This window comes from Sinohyriopsis cumingii, chromosome 4 (assembly GCF_028554795.1).
Source record: "Sinohyriopsis cumingii isolate HCF-2022 chromosome 4, ASM2855479v2, whole genome shotgun sequence".
NCBI classification, from domain to species: Eukaryota; Metazoa; Mollusca; class Bivalvia; order Unionida; family Unionidae; genus Sinohyriopsis; species Sinohyriopsis cumingii.
In genome coordinates this window covers 108,518,250-108,531,313 of record NC_142964.1, presented here as the reverse complement: position 1 = coordinate 108,531,313, position 13,064 = coordinate 108,518,250, and the positions used below count along the sequence as shown (strand labels likewise).

General features: G+C 38.7%; 1 protein-coding gene and 1 long non-coding RNA gene across 2 annotated transcripts in view; both read left to right on the top strand.

The window, feature by feature from the left end:
* Window positions 1-13,064, top strand: part of LOC149801853 (dual oxidase 1-like) — an 85,425-nt gene that overhangs the window by 13,800 nt on the left and 58,561 nt on the right. The window lies entirely within an intron of this gene.
* Window positions 5,788-10,995, top strand: LOC149801854 (uncharacterized). Its single transcript, XR_016420727.1, has 5 exons — window positions 5,788-8,421; window positions 9,274-9,470; window positions 9,971-10,128; window positions 10,324-10,430; window positions 10,883-10,995. It is a non-coding gene; the product is annotated as an uncharacterized LOC149801854 (long non-coding RNA).

Below are 13,064 nucleotides of genomic sequence, written 5' to 3'. Positions count from 1 at the left end.
TTGGGATTTTGTGGATTTTTTTACCTTGCAAGAATTTGTTCCTGAACCTTCGTCACCTTCTCCTTCATTACTGCACATGGAAAATTTTAGACAGAGACAGAAAGAAGAATTGGAGAAATTTATACAACAGCAAAAGGAAGCGGAACAAGCTTTTCTCCTACAGCAACAGCAGCAAGAAGAAGAGGTAAGAAAAAAACAACAAGAAGACGCAGCAGCAAAGAAACAAGGGTGTCAAAATCAAACGGTCACGGTACTGTTAGACATTTTAGTTAAGAAGTCTGAAACAAATGTATCAGACTTCTTTATTACGGCCGAAGAGAATACGACCTTCCCAAGCTAAACACTCCAACCCTGTGACTACGCCTACTGCACCATCCTTAGTGATTTCAACGAAATCATCATCAACAGTACGCAGTCCAGAAGTAGGCCTTGGCCATGGCAAAGGCTTAAGACAGTTAAAGTTGATTGTTTAAACTCACCCCTTACACCAAAAAAGGCCCTTTTCAGGGCCATCCACGTCTCTCGAAAAGAGATAGACTTTCAATTGCCAATAACTAAAAAAAAACATTTTACCCAATAGTACCTGTCTGTGTGTGAGTGTGCCTGAGTGTAGGTTCTTATTTTAAAATCAAAACCCAAAGACACTTACCTTTTATAATTAATTTATTCTTTTATAAATATTTACAATTCACAATTCACAACAGAGCACTTTAAAAAGTTCATAGACTTATTCTGTCTCATTGTTCACTCTCTGTTTTTTTAATTTCTTCACCATCATAGTCTTTTCCTCCTCTTCCTCCTCACTTTCTTCCCTTCTTTTCTTCTCCTGTTTCTTTTTCTTCACCTGTCTGTTTTCTTCCTCTTCTTCTTCCTCTTCCTCTGAAGAATCCCTCTCTTCTTCTGACTCCTCTTGTTTCTTTTTTGGGCAGTCTGGTGACCAATGTCCTTTTTCTTGACAATAATAACAGGTATCTTGACTTTTGTCTCTTCTAACCCCTTTTTTTTCTTTTTTGACGGTCTGGACACTCTGAAGACCAATGCCCTTTCTTCTGACAGATATAGCAAGTATCTTGACTTTTATCTTGAAAGGAAGGAGAGTAGTCCCTTGGCTGGTCTGAAGAGAATTTTCTAATGACCCCTCGCAAAGCTCTGATGAAACGTTCGATCTTGGTAGTCTCTTCCATCGTTGTGCTCAGTTTGAGAGTGAAATGAATAGTGAAAGGACAAGACACATACCCTTTATATACGCTGGTCTGCTATGACTATAAATTAATCCATGGTGTTTAAACTTTAGTCATTTGACTTTTTGCTATCGAGATGAAATGATCCAATTCATTTGAGAAGAAAGAAGAAGAAAGTAAGAGGCAGAAACGTGATCTATCGCCTCGTACTAGGGCTGAAGTCTTGGCACAGATTCATGCCAGTGATTTTGAAGAGGACATGAGTGAACCAGAATCCAAACCCTCTAAACAAAGTTTACCACCCTTAGTCAACCCTGAAAAGTACTATGACATTCGAGAGACGGAAAAGCGTCCCTCTAGAAAATTTAGAACTACGGCTTACAAATACACAGTGAAGTTTAAAGATTTCAAGTCTGAAGTACTGTTAGAGAAAGCAGAAGGGTTCATCACCGACATGTGGGATTCTTTGCTCACCACACTCAAGCGACAATGTCAACCCAAAGTAGATGATCGCTTGAGACTTTCCATACAACATGACGGCTTGAAATCCCCTGTTTGGATCGAGTTTAGCAGCCCTGCAGAATTGACCACTTCCAAAGTCATGGACAAGATTCAACACGTGCAACAATCTAATGACCAGTTTGACATCACCGATGGAAAAGCCACACTGGACATGACCCACGTCTCTCCTCCTCAAGGGACCGGACAATGCAGAAAGACCTTATTGGTCAACAACCTTCGCATTACCAAAACAAGTCTTGTTCAGATTAACAATTTTCAAGACCACATGTGTTTAGCCCGAGCCATCGTGGTGGGATGAACCTATGCCGACAAGAACGACACGGTAGAATGGAAAAGAGCCTGGGAGAACATTCGAAAATCGAACCGAGCCAAACAACGAAATGAAGCAGAACTTCTGTTACAACAAGCATGCCTGTCCAAAGACACATCCTGTGGCATTCCTGAGATGCAAAAATTGCAAGATGCCCTAGCTCCACACACCTTGAAAGTGCACCCTCAAGAAGTGCGCGGGTCTCTGTTGTTTCGAGGGAAAGACTTTAAGGATGGAAAATACATTCACCTCTATCATCACGATGACCATTTCGATACCATTACCACTATCACTGGATTCCTGGGATACAAATATTACTGTGAGAAATGTGACTTATGATGGTTATAATAATCGAGAGCAACACAAATATTGTGGATCGAAATGCTCAGGATGTTTGGCCTCTCAACCCTGTCTGAGCGAAGGGCAAGAACCAGTGCATTGTCCTGCTTGTCTGCGCACATTTGTCAGCCCTGCCTGTTACCAACAACATCTGAAGATGCAAGGTTCACAGAAGAAATGTGCTTGTCAACTCCTGAGATTGTGCCCAATGTGTGGACAAGGTCTATGTATCAACAGTACCAAGGCACACGTATGTTCAGGAAAGAAAAAATGTCACATTTGTCACTGCATCGTGGACTTGGAACACCAATGCTACATGCAAAAATACCAATCCCAACCAGAGAAAGAGGATGGTCACAAGAAGAAGAAAGGCAATTTCATCTTTTTCGATTTCGAATGCATGCAAGAGACCAGTATTCACATTCCTAATTTCTGCGTGGCTCATCAAGCGTGCGAGAAGTGATTCAAGAACCTATCTTGAGTTATTGCCCTCACTGCAGTAAGATTCCTGGAGGGCGTGAAAAAATCTTTCAAGGACCGAACACACTAGCCGATTTCACACAATGGGTCTTAGACCCCATCGACAAGACGTGGAGCCAAGAGGACATCGAACATTATTATGGAGATTGTCATCACCATGCCACGGTGATGGCTCACAATTTCTCCGGATACGATGGACAGTTTCTTTTGAGATGTTATACGGAACGTGGCATCGAGCGTCCTAAAATCACTTTGAACGGAGCCAAAATCATTTTCATGCAAGTGGGACAGGTGCAGTTTAAAGATTCGATGAGCTACTTAGCCATGCCTTTGAGTCGAATGCCTAAAATGTTTGGAATGACAGAAATGGCTAAAGGGTACTTTCCACACTTTTTCAATACAGAAGCCAATCAACACGCCGTTCTACCCCATTTGCCTCAGGCTCACTATTACGACCCTGACAACATGCGTACCGAACGAGAAACTTTACGCTTGGTACCAGGCTCACGCCTCCGACCCTTTCGACTTTCAGGAAGAAATGCTAAAGTATCGTCGTTCCGACATGGACATTTTACGGCGATGCTGTGGAAAATTTCGAGAACTGTTCATGGAACATGGAGGGGTTGATCATTTAAAAGAGGCTTGCACCATTGCCAAAGCGTGTTCCTTAGTCTACCGACAACGATTCATGCCTGAAAACACTGTGGCTGTCATCAGTCCTCAAACGACCAACTATGTCAAACGTCAATACTCGGTCAAAGCCCCATGCTGGTTGCATTACTTGTGCGACAAGGAAGACAAATGGATTCAGCATGCCCGCAACGGACAGGGCGAAAGATCATCGGAATGCATTCGGTCGATGGCTGGGACTTAGAAAACCCCAAGATCATGTACGAGTTTAACGGTTGCTTATTTCACGGATGTCCCGTCTGTTACCCTGACCGCGGCACTAAAAATCAGTTCTTACAACAAACCATGGAAGACTTGTACCAGGCCATTTGTCAGCCACGCCTAAAGTTAGAACAGGAAGGATACCAAGTGGTGGAAATGTGGGAACACAAATACAATCACCGTTTGAACACCGATCCCGAGTTTAAACGCCTCATGGAAAGTTACCAGTTCATGGACCCCCTGAACCCAAGTGATAGTTTGTACGGAGGAAGGACCAATGCCACCTGTTTGCTGTACCAAGCTGACGAAGAGAAAGGAGAAGAAATCAGATACTTGGACGTGTGTTCACTGTATCCCTACGTGTGCAAATATTGTTGCTTTCCTGCAGGGCACCCACAATTGTTCACCGAACACATCGACCTAAAAAACATTCGACAATACGAAGGCTTGATCAAGTGTAAAGTTTTGCCTCCCACGAACCTATACCATCCCGTCTTACCTCGCCATTGCCAAGGCAAACTTATGTTTCCTTTGTGCCGTACTTGTGCTGAAACGTGCAACCAAGATCAACCTTGTCATCACACCCAGGAAGAACGGGCCTTGACGGGGACATGGGTCAGCGTAGAATTGTTCAAAGATCTGAACATGGGATACCAACTGTTAGAAGTGTACGAAATTTGCCACTTTCCCAAGACACAATAATTCCACAAGGGTGACCCCACGCAGAAAGGCATTTTCGCAGACTACGTGGATGCCTTTTTGAAACTGAGCAAGAAGCCAGTGGCTATCTGTCCTGGTGTCACACTCCTGAAGACCAAAAGACATTCAGAGAGAAATTCTGGGCACAAGAAGGCATTACTTTAGATCACATTGAGAAAAACGAAGGCAGGCGATCGTTTGCCAAAGTGATGTTAAATTGCTTGTGGGGTAAAATGGCACAATGACCGTGTTTACCCAAGACGGAGTATTTGACCGAACCTTCCCGCTACTTTCAGATGATTCACGACAAAGCCAAATTCATGAAACACGTGGACGTCGTTCGTGAGGATTTGATCTTGGTGAATTACGAAGAAGATCTGAACTTTGTAGAAGATGACCCCTTTGGAAATGTCATCATTGCAGCTTACATGACAGCTCATGCTCGCTTAAAATTGTACGAAGCTTTAGAACTGTTAGGGGAACGTGTCTTTTACTTTGACATGGACAGTTGCATTTATATCGATCACCCGAGTCAACAGCACCCTGACGTCGAAGGAGACCGTTTAGGAGCCTGGACAGACAAGCACCCCAATGACAAGATTCTAAGTTTCGTCAGTGGCGGTCCCAAAAATTACGGCTACGAATACTGGGACAAACAAGGAGAAGTGCACACGAAGTGTAAAGTGAAAGGACTTACTCTGAATTATCGTACCAGTCGAGTGGTCAACTTTGGCATATTGAAAGAAGCCTTGCAGTCTAGAGAAAGTGACCACCTATCAACCCAACAAGATTGTACGTTTACCCACACACCACATCGTCAGTCGACCCTTGGAAAAAGTCTATCAAATCGTGTAGCAGAAGCGAGTGCGGCTTCCCACCCACTTTACTTTGCCGTATGGACATGTCGGTATAAAACATTGGTTGTAAGAGGATAGCCACCCACCAGAAGGATGACTTCGCTACAGCAAGAATCGAGTGAGAAATCCAGTGAGAACTCCAAGTTCAAACCCTACCATTTTCCAGTCTTCTTACCTGACTATTGTGATTGTGCCCGTCGATTGGACACGTTTCAAAAATGGCCTACAGGTAGGGAAGGATTACCTTCTTCGTATGTTTTAGCTAGAACAGGATTTGTCTACTTCGGACCTGAGTCAGGATTGGGATACGAAGTACAGTGTTTCGCTTGCGGACTGAAGTTACGAATGGATCTATGTATCTACAAAGATTCAGCTATTCTGGAACATACTCGATGGTCTCCGCACTGCCCTTACCTTTCAATGGCCTTTCCACCCATTAAACTACGGTACAATTATGACGGTACCTTAGAGACGGTACCTTCCAAAACTAGACGTAAACACATTGTTGTTTCTTTTCCACATAATAGCTTATTTTTTATAAAATGTTAAACTTTACTAATCTTTTTTCAAGATCACTTTAGTTTGCAAAAATATATCTTGTCATTTATTGGCATTCTACATTGAATTTTGTAAACTAGCTATAAACCTGACCTAATTACTCAACTTAACTGCTGACAGAAACAGTCTACAGTAAATGTATTTCATTTCTATAGCTCGATGGATAAAATTACATCTTTTAAAGCTGTGCACAGAATAGGCCGACATATCACGAGTCAGGAAAACATGGGGGTGGTATCCCCTGTGTCCAAAATTAATATCATTTTGAATAGAATATTCTAGTGACAATTGCCTCTTTTCAAATGGTAAGCATTGCTTTTTTTTATTTTCGTCAATCTGTCAAATTCGGTATGCATTTTGCTTTAATATTTGAGATGGAAACCTTAGGTGCATAGAAATGTCAGACAGCATTGTACATCATGGATGGTGTCCAACATACTTTTATGATCATAAAACAAAATCCCATTTTTTAGTTATGGCCACTGATTTAAAAAATATTCATCCAAGCTAAATATAATAATAATAATAATGAGGACTTTGTATAGCGCCTAATCTTTAGAAGCTCTAAGCGCTTTGCAACATTAGACAACATAAAAACATACACAATGATATGATTACAAAAACAAACACCATGAAATTAGAAAACATAAAAAACATGCTGAGAATATTTAAGGTAGGTAACATTATTAAGTCATTAAGTTTGTTTTTGTAGTCAGAATAAGTAGTTTTGAGAGCACTCTTGAATGGGATCACTGCATCTTTGTGTCTAAGTTCAGTGGGCAATTCATTCCATGTTGCTGGGCCCTGGTATGCAAAAGAATGCTGTCCATGTGACTTTGTTTTCATAGTGAGAATAATGAGTATATGATTGTCGGAAGAGGAGTGTAAGTATCTTGCTTGTGTGTACACATAGGTGAGGTCGGATAGGTATGTTGGACTAGAGTCTGTCAGTGAAACGTAGCACAGAGAACTAATGTTGTGTTTGATTCTGGATCGAATGGATAGCCAGTGTTGGGTACAGAGCAGCGGGGAGGTGTGCTCTGATTGTGGTACTCTAAGTATGATCCAAGCAGCTATGTTTTGAACTTTTTGAAGTCTCTGCAGTAGATATTAAGATGAACCAGACAGAATTGAGTTACCATAGTCCAGTCTTGAAAGCAGTAATGAACACACAAGTGTTTTAGTGGCATCAACTGAAAGATATCTGAGAATGGAGCTGATGCGTCTCAGCTCAAGATATGCAGCCTTGCATATGTTCATGACATGTTGGTGCAATGTGAGAGTACTGTCCAGAGTAACACCTAGGTTTTGTACTGATTGTGTGAATTTAATGTTGGTGTTGCTGATATTTATTGTGTGAGGTAAAGGATGTGAATGAGAAAGTCTTTGTGTTGTAATCAGAATGGCCTCAGTTTTATCATCATTCATCTGCAGCTTGTTACAAGTCATCCATGATTTCACATCAGAAATGCACATCTCTACACCTTGGATGGTAGCATCAACTTCAGTTGGGTGGCTAGATTTGTATATTTGGGTGTCATCAGTGTACAATTGGTGAGACACTGGACGATGATCTATGACACTTGAGAGCAGCTGAGTGTATAGAGTGTAGAGAACAGGTCCAAGAACAGACCCCTGTGCAACACCACAACATAGATCAACTGGGCTGGAGTGTAATCTATTTGCAGACACAATTTGTGTCCTGTGGCAAGGGCGATATGCAGATTGTACATTGCTAAAAAGACTGTTTGAATTCAGACAAGATGCAAGCTGGGGTTGAACAACCTTTTGTAAGATTTTTTATATGAATTGGAGATTAGAAACCGGGCAGTAGTTCTTTAAATCCTTATGGTGTAGTGTTAGTTTCTTCAGCAGAGGTTTTACAATGGGAGTTTTGAAAAATGATGGAAATTATGCTGATGAGAGAGAGGTATTAATAACATCAGTTAGTGAAGGCAATACTGGATCTAAGCACTCAAGCAGCAGTAATGTTGGAATTGGATCAAGTTCACATGACTTTGGTGCACTCTAGGATGATTATTTAAAGATGAAAATCTCAAGTGGAAACCTTTCTGGTCAGCCATCTCATCCAAAACCTCCTGAAATGGAGAGTATTTTGCAGACTCCAAGATTTCCTCTTATCCTGCTGGTATGTTCTATTTAGTTTATCTGGTCTCTTTTTATTTTTTATCAATTGCTTTTATACCATGCCACAATTGGAAATTCTTTATCAAAAGTATGTATAAATTTCATCATTTTTCTGTCTGTTTAATAAGATGTGTTTAAGAGTACTTACTTACTCATGATGCTGTATATATGAGATTAGATGTTTTGTTAAAAAAGAATGCATTTTGTGATATATTGTATCACTGCTTTATATACAGTGGTCATTGCAACCAGTATGCATTTTGTTTACATGCCAAAAAATCCAGTCTGATTTCTTTGTTTCTTTTTTACTGCAATTAAGGAGTAGTGATAATCTTTATACTCTTAGCTGCATCCAGAAGGACAACACCATCACCATCCCCATCCACTCTGGAGTGGAGAATATAAAGATTTCTCTCTGCCAGTTCCTATGCAAGTAGTAAGTATTGAGGATGGAAAAAAAATGTACATTATAGAATAATGAAACAAATACTACAGGTGTTGACTTTTATATAATCTCTTATTTCATTTACAGCTCTCTAAATACGAGTAGGTCAATTATACACTGTATTTATGAATTTAATTCTCATCTAAGGTAGTAGAACTGTTTTATGTTTGACAAAATGTTGGGTAATTTGTGGCCATACACTAAAAACACATTTTGTAGCATTTAAAAATGCTTATGTTCAATGCACGTAAAACTCATTGGTTTGTTGTCACTTCAGTTGATAATAGTCTTGTCATCTTGTAGACATTTTGAATGTTAGTGTTCAATGCTAAGGTCATATACATTGATTCAACATCAAAATTTGTTTGCAAAATGGAAGATTATGACATGAAAGCACAAGCTCTTGTAGCTTAGATACTGTTATTTCAGAACATTGTGAGATGTTAATTAATTAAATTATAAGTCATAAAACATACTGTTCAAGACTTATTTGTGCAAATAAACAATGAATTGTTTTTCATTGATGTGTCGACTGTTCATCATTCCATTGGTTTTTTAATTTTTCTTTCTGATGTATACCATTGTCTTGTGTAAGTCAGACGCCTAAACCATCTACATTGAATGCAGACTTTACAGACACCAGCAGTGAAACAACATATCCAGGGAATAAAAAAATAAAGGATTATAGGGAAAAGTTTTCATATAAACTGTACAAAAACCATGTATTTCATTTCATAAATATATTTCATTGTTAAACCCATGTTCACTGTACAGATCTTTTTAAGGAGTTTATAATAATGATCTTGATCTTTCAAAACTAATTTCATCACAAATCTGTTACAGATTTCCAGTTCAATGTACTTATGAAACTGGACACAAATATTGAGAATTTGTTGGAGCAGCTGGCCCTCCAAGTTCATACACAAGGCCCAGACACAGAATATAGAGAAGAAATTCTTGGAATGCCATGTGATTCAGTGGAGGAACTAGAGGGCCTTTGCCAGAGGTTGGAGGAGAATCCCAAACTCTCCAAGAAGATGGTAAATTGGGGCTTTATTTTCTATTTAAAAAAACTGTTATAACCTTTATTTGCTGTTGTGAACCTCAATATGCATTATGCAAGTTCTGCAGTGCCTGTATAATTATTTTTGGGGGTGGGGTGAACATGTAGTGGTCGGCTGTTTTGTCTTACGGATGTAGGCCAAAACATGTTTAGAGATGAACATGTAACAGGTATTTTACTACATATACACTATTACATATTATGTGGCTACTTTAATTCAATCCTTGAGTGAATGTCATTTATGAAGTTAATAGATTCACGGTGGTTAATTTGGTTTATAATTGCTATTAGTACATTGTGTTGCATAGTTAATGTTATCAAATTTTTTTCAAGTTAGAGAAATTAAATTTGCTTGCAAAACCATGGCAAAAAATAACTATATACAAGCATATTTTGTCACATCAATCATGAAATACTACTACTAATAATAATATCAAAATCAAAAAATAGTAATATTATTATTATTATTATTTTCAGATATGCTACTTGAGCTCCCTTGGCAGGTTTACAATTGGGGATAGTGTCTGCAGGATGATGAAAAAGCTTAAAACAAAAAGACTGGCCAGAGTATAGTCAAAAGGGACGTAAAGGGAAAAAAGCATTTCAAGAGCTTGTGATATGTCAGGTTTTGATAAGTAAGTATGGCTTGATTTAAATTGTGTTTTTCATGTGACTTGCCAGAGATTTTTAAATGAATTGATAAAGTAACTTGAGACACATTTCAAAGTACATGTTTTAAAAATATTCCATTGATTATTGCTGGCATTTAGAAAAATGCAATGCATCCTTTGTTGTGAAACTTATTTTAAAACATTGTATTACTCATGCAGAAGCCTGCTTGAAAACTAATGGCAAAGCAAAGGCAAATGGAATGGAAGAGACCATATCAGAGACCCTCAAATATGCACCCAACCAACGCAGAATGATAAAAAACAAGGTAATCCAAATGACTCTTATTTCATCAATATTGGATTCAGTTTCGTCTTTTAAAGCATAGTATTTGCAAAGCGGATGCATTTCTAAACTGATAACAAAATCAGCTTATCCTATTGCCCAGGACTATCAGAGCTAGAGTCCAGCTAACTACAATATGCATATATCTTGTCTGATCGGACAAGTGCCTCCATTTGGAATTTTTATTCACATGAAATATTTGGATGAAATAAATTCATCTTTGTGCAAATTGATTGCACCATCCACTTGCCAGAAATGACAAGTAAGTGCAAAGTTATCTTGTATCATGGCTTAACGATAGTAAGGGAAGCACAAGTGCAGTGAAGAAAATTTCATACATTTTTATAATGCTGATTAACATGACTTCTGCATATGTAACTAGTGCTGAGATGATATGACTTTATTTAAGCATTACAATTTTGTTTTAATTTGCAGGTGCCTGAGCAGAAGAAGTAATAGATAAACTTTACAGTGGAGTTGGAGACTGATTCTGATTCATAATCTTAATTAAATCTAGAAAATAAACATTAAAGTCATATTAAAATATCTGTTGTATTGTTTCCTTCTTTCATTTTTCTCTTAAAAACAAATGTCTGAACCTTTAGTCTGTAAATTCAGTGGATTCCTTATCAGCCCATCTACTTTTACTTTACACCATGCTACTTTAAAAAAAAAATGAATTATCCCCATTGGGGTAGGTCCCCCCAACCCCCCACCCTACTTTGTCAACTTACCTGCCACATTTAAATCTAATGGAAGGCCCTGCTGTAAAGCCTGTTAGTAAAACTACCCAACAAGAGGATTTCATACATTTGCAACTCCTAGATGGATGGTAATGTTTTCATTTTTGTAATGTAGATTTGGACATTCTTGCCACCAGTATGGAATATGTGTTTCAGAAACACAAGCAGCTTTCATCAGATTTGCATATAGGTTTTATATGTTGTGAGTATGTTGTAGGAAGTTTTTTTAAATAACATCATATGAGATGATGCCAGTGGAAATGGCAGAAAAGTGTCTGTATTGTTCACCAACTAAACCTTGTTCTTACAAAATGTGGCTGTTACACATTCCCATGATGATGTCACTGACAGCCATCAGTGAGGAATGCCCCAACAAGCATAATACAAATTGCTTCCATTGTAATTGTTACAATTCCATTCTGACCACTCCGGTGTCCTAGTGGTTAGAGCGTCCGCCTCAGAAGCGGGAGGTCATGGGTTCAAACCCCAGCCAAGTCATACCAAAGACTTACAAAAATGGTATTAACAGCTACCTCGCTAGGCGCTCAGCATTAAGAGGTTAGTGTTAGGACTGATCAGCCTGGTGTCAGGATAATGTGACTGGGTGCAACATCATACTACATGTTTGCAGCATGATGCCCCAGTGCTATACATCACTATAAACTGCCACACTGCAGACATCGTAGCAATATGACTGAAAAATTATTCAAGCTACGTTAAAAATCCAATCACACACACACAATTCCATTCTACGATCCAGAACCAACACTAATTCCGTACTACAGTTCTTGCATTTCAATCCAATTTTGCTTTTGAAATGTAGTGCCACTCAATTCATAATGAACCCATTCATTTCAAACACTCGCAAATACTTATTATTCCTGTCTACAACTGAAAAATATCTATATAAAAAAACGTGTAACTGTGTTTTATGCAAGGGCATGGAGATGCACAAAAACTTGCACCTGAAGCTTGAATAAAACCCCGACTGTGGATAAGTCTTTACCCATCGATTACCCCAGCTTGGGGATAAATTCCGACTGTGGCGATTTATTATATATCCTATGACTGCTCCAGCTTGAGGGCAAAATCCAAGCACATCCCTAAAAAGATAACAAGTATAGCGGCTCTTTACCTTCTGTAAATGCCACTTGAGCTTCCTGATGCTGTTGTATCTGCCATTTGACAGAATCACGAATGTGGATATATTTCTTAATTGCCTCTAGTTGTTGAGCTAGTTTAGCTGTATGAAATTCCTTTGTGCAGACTCACTCATTATTAATATTACAACAGTGATTTAATTACACATCACCTGTCAGCACACCGATGATAAGTCAGTTATTTTATAACACACCAACAAGCTTGCCCCTTGCACCCCCCCTTTTTTTTTTATTTGGGCACCTGTGGACATGAATCTGCAAGACTCAAATTGTCATTTTTAATATAAGATCTCAACATTTTTAAGGCCTTAATTTTAAAGACATCCTTAAAACCCCCAAAAGGTTATCAACTGGATCACCAGCCTTCGTTTAGAGTAACAGCAAGTATATATATATATTTAGGTCTAAGGAAACACAATAAAAATGTTTGATTTAACAATGACATATTTGCCTCAGGTCTGTGATCCTGAAGTGAATATTAACTGTCCATTTATTTTCTTGGCTTTTCTTTACTAGGAAATTGATTATAGAGATTTCTGCGATGGTGAAGGCAATGTAAAAATTGGTTACTATAACATACTTTTTACGCCATGTTTGAAAAAATAAATCCAATGGAAAGGTTATAGTCTGAAAATCTTCATTAAATTAAGTTAATATAGGGGAAAAAACTTTAAGAGTTCATAAATATTTTTCAGTGCTGAATAAAGATATAAC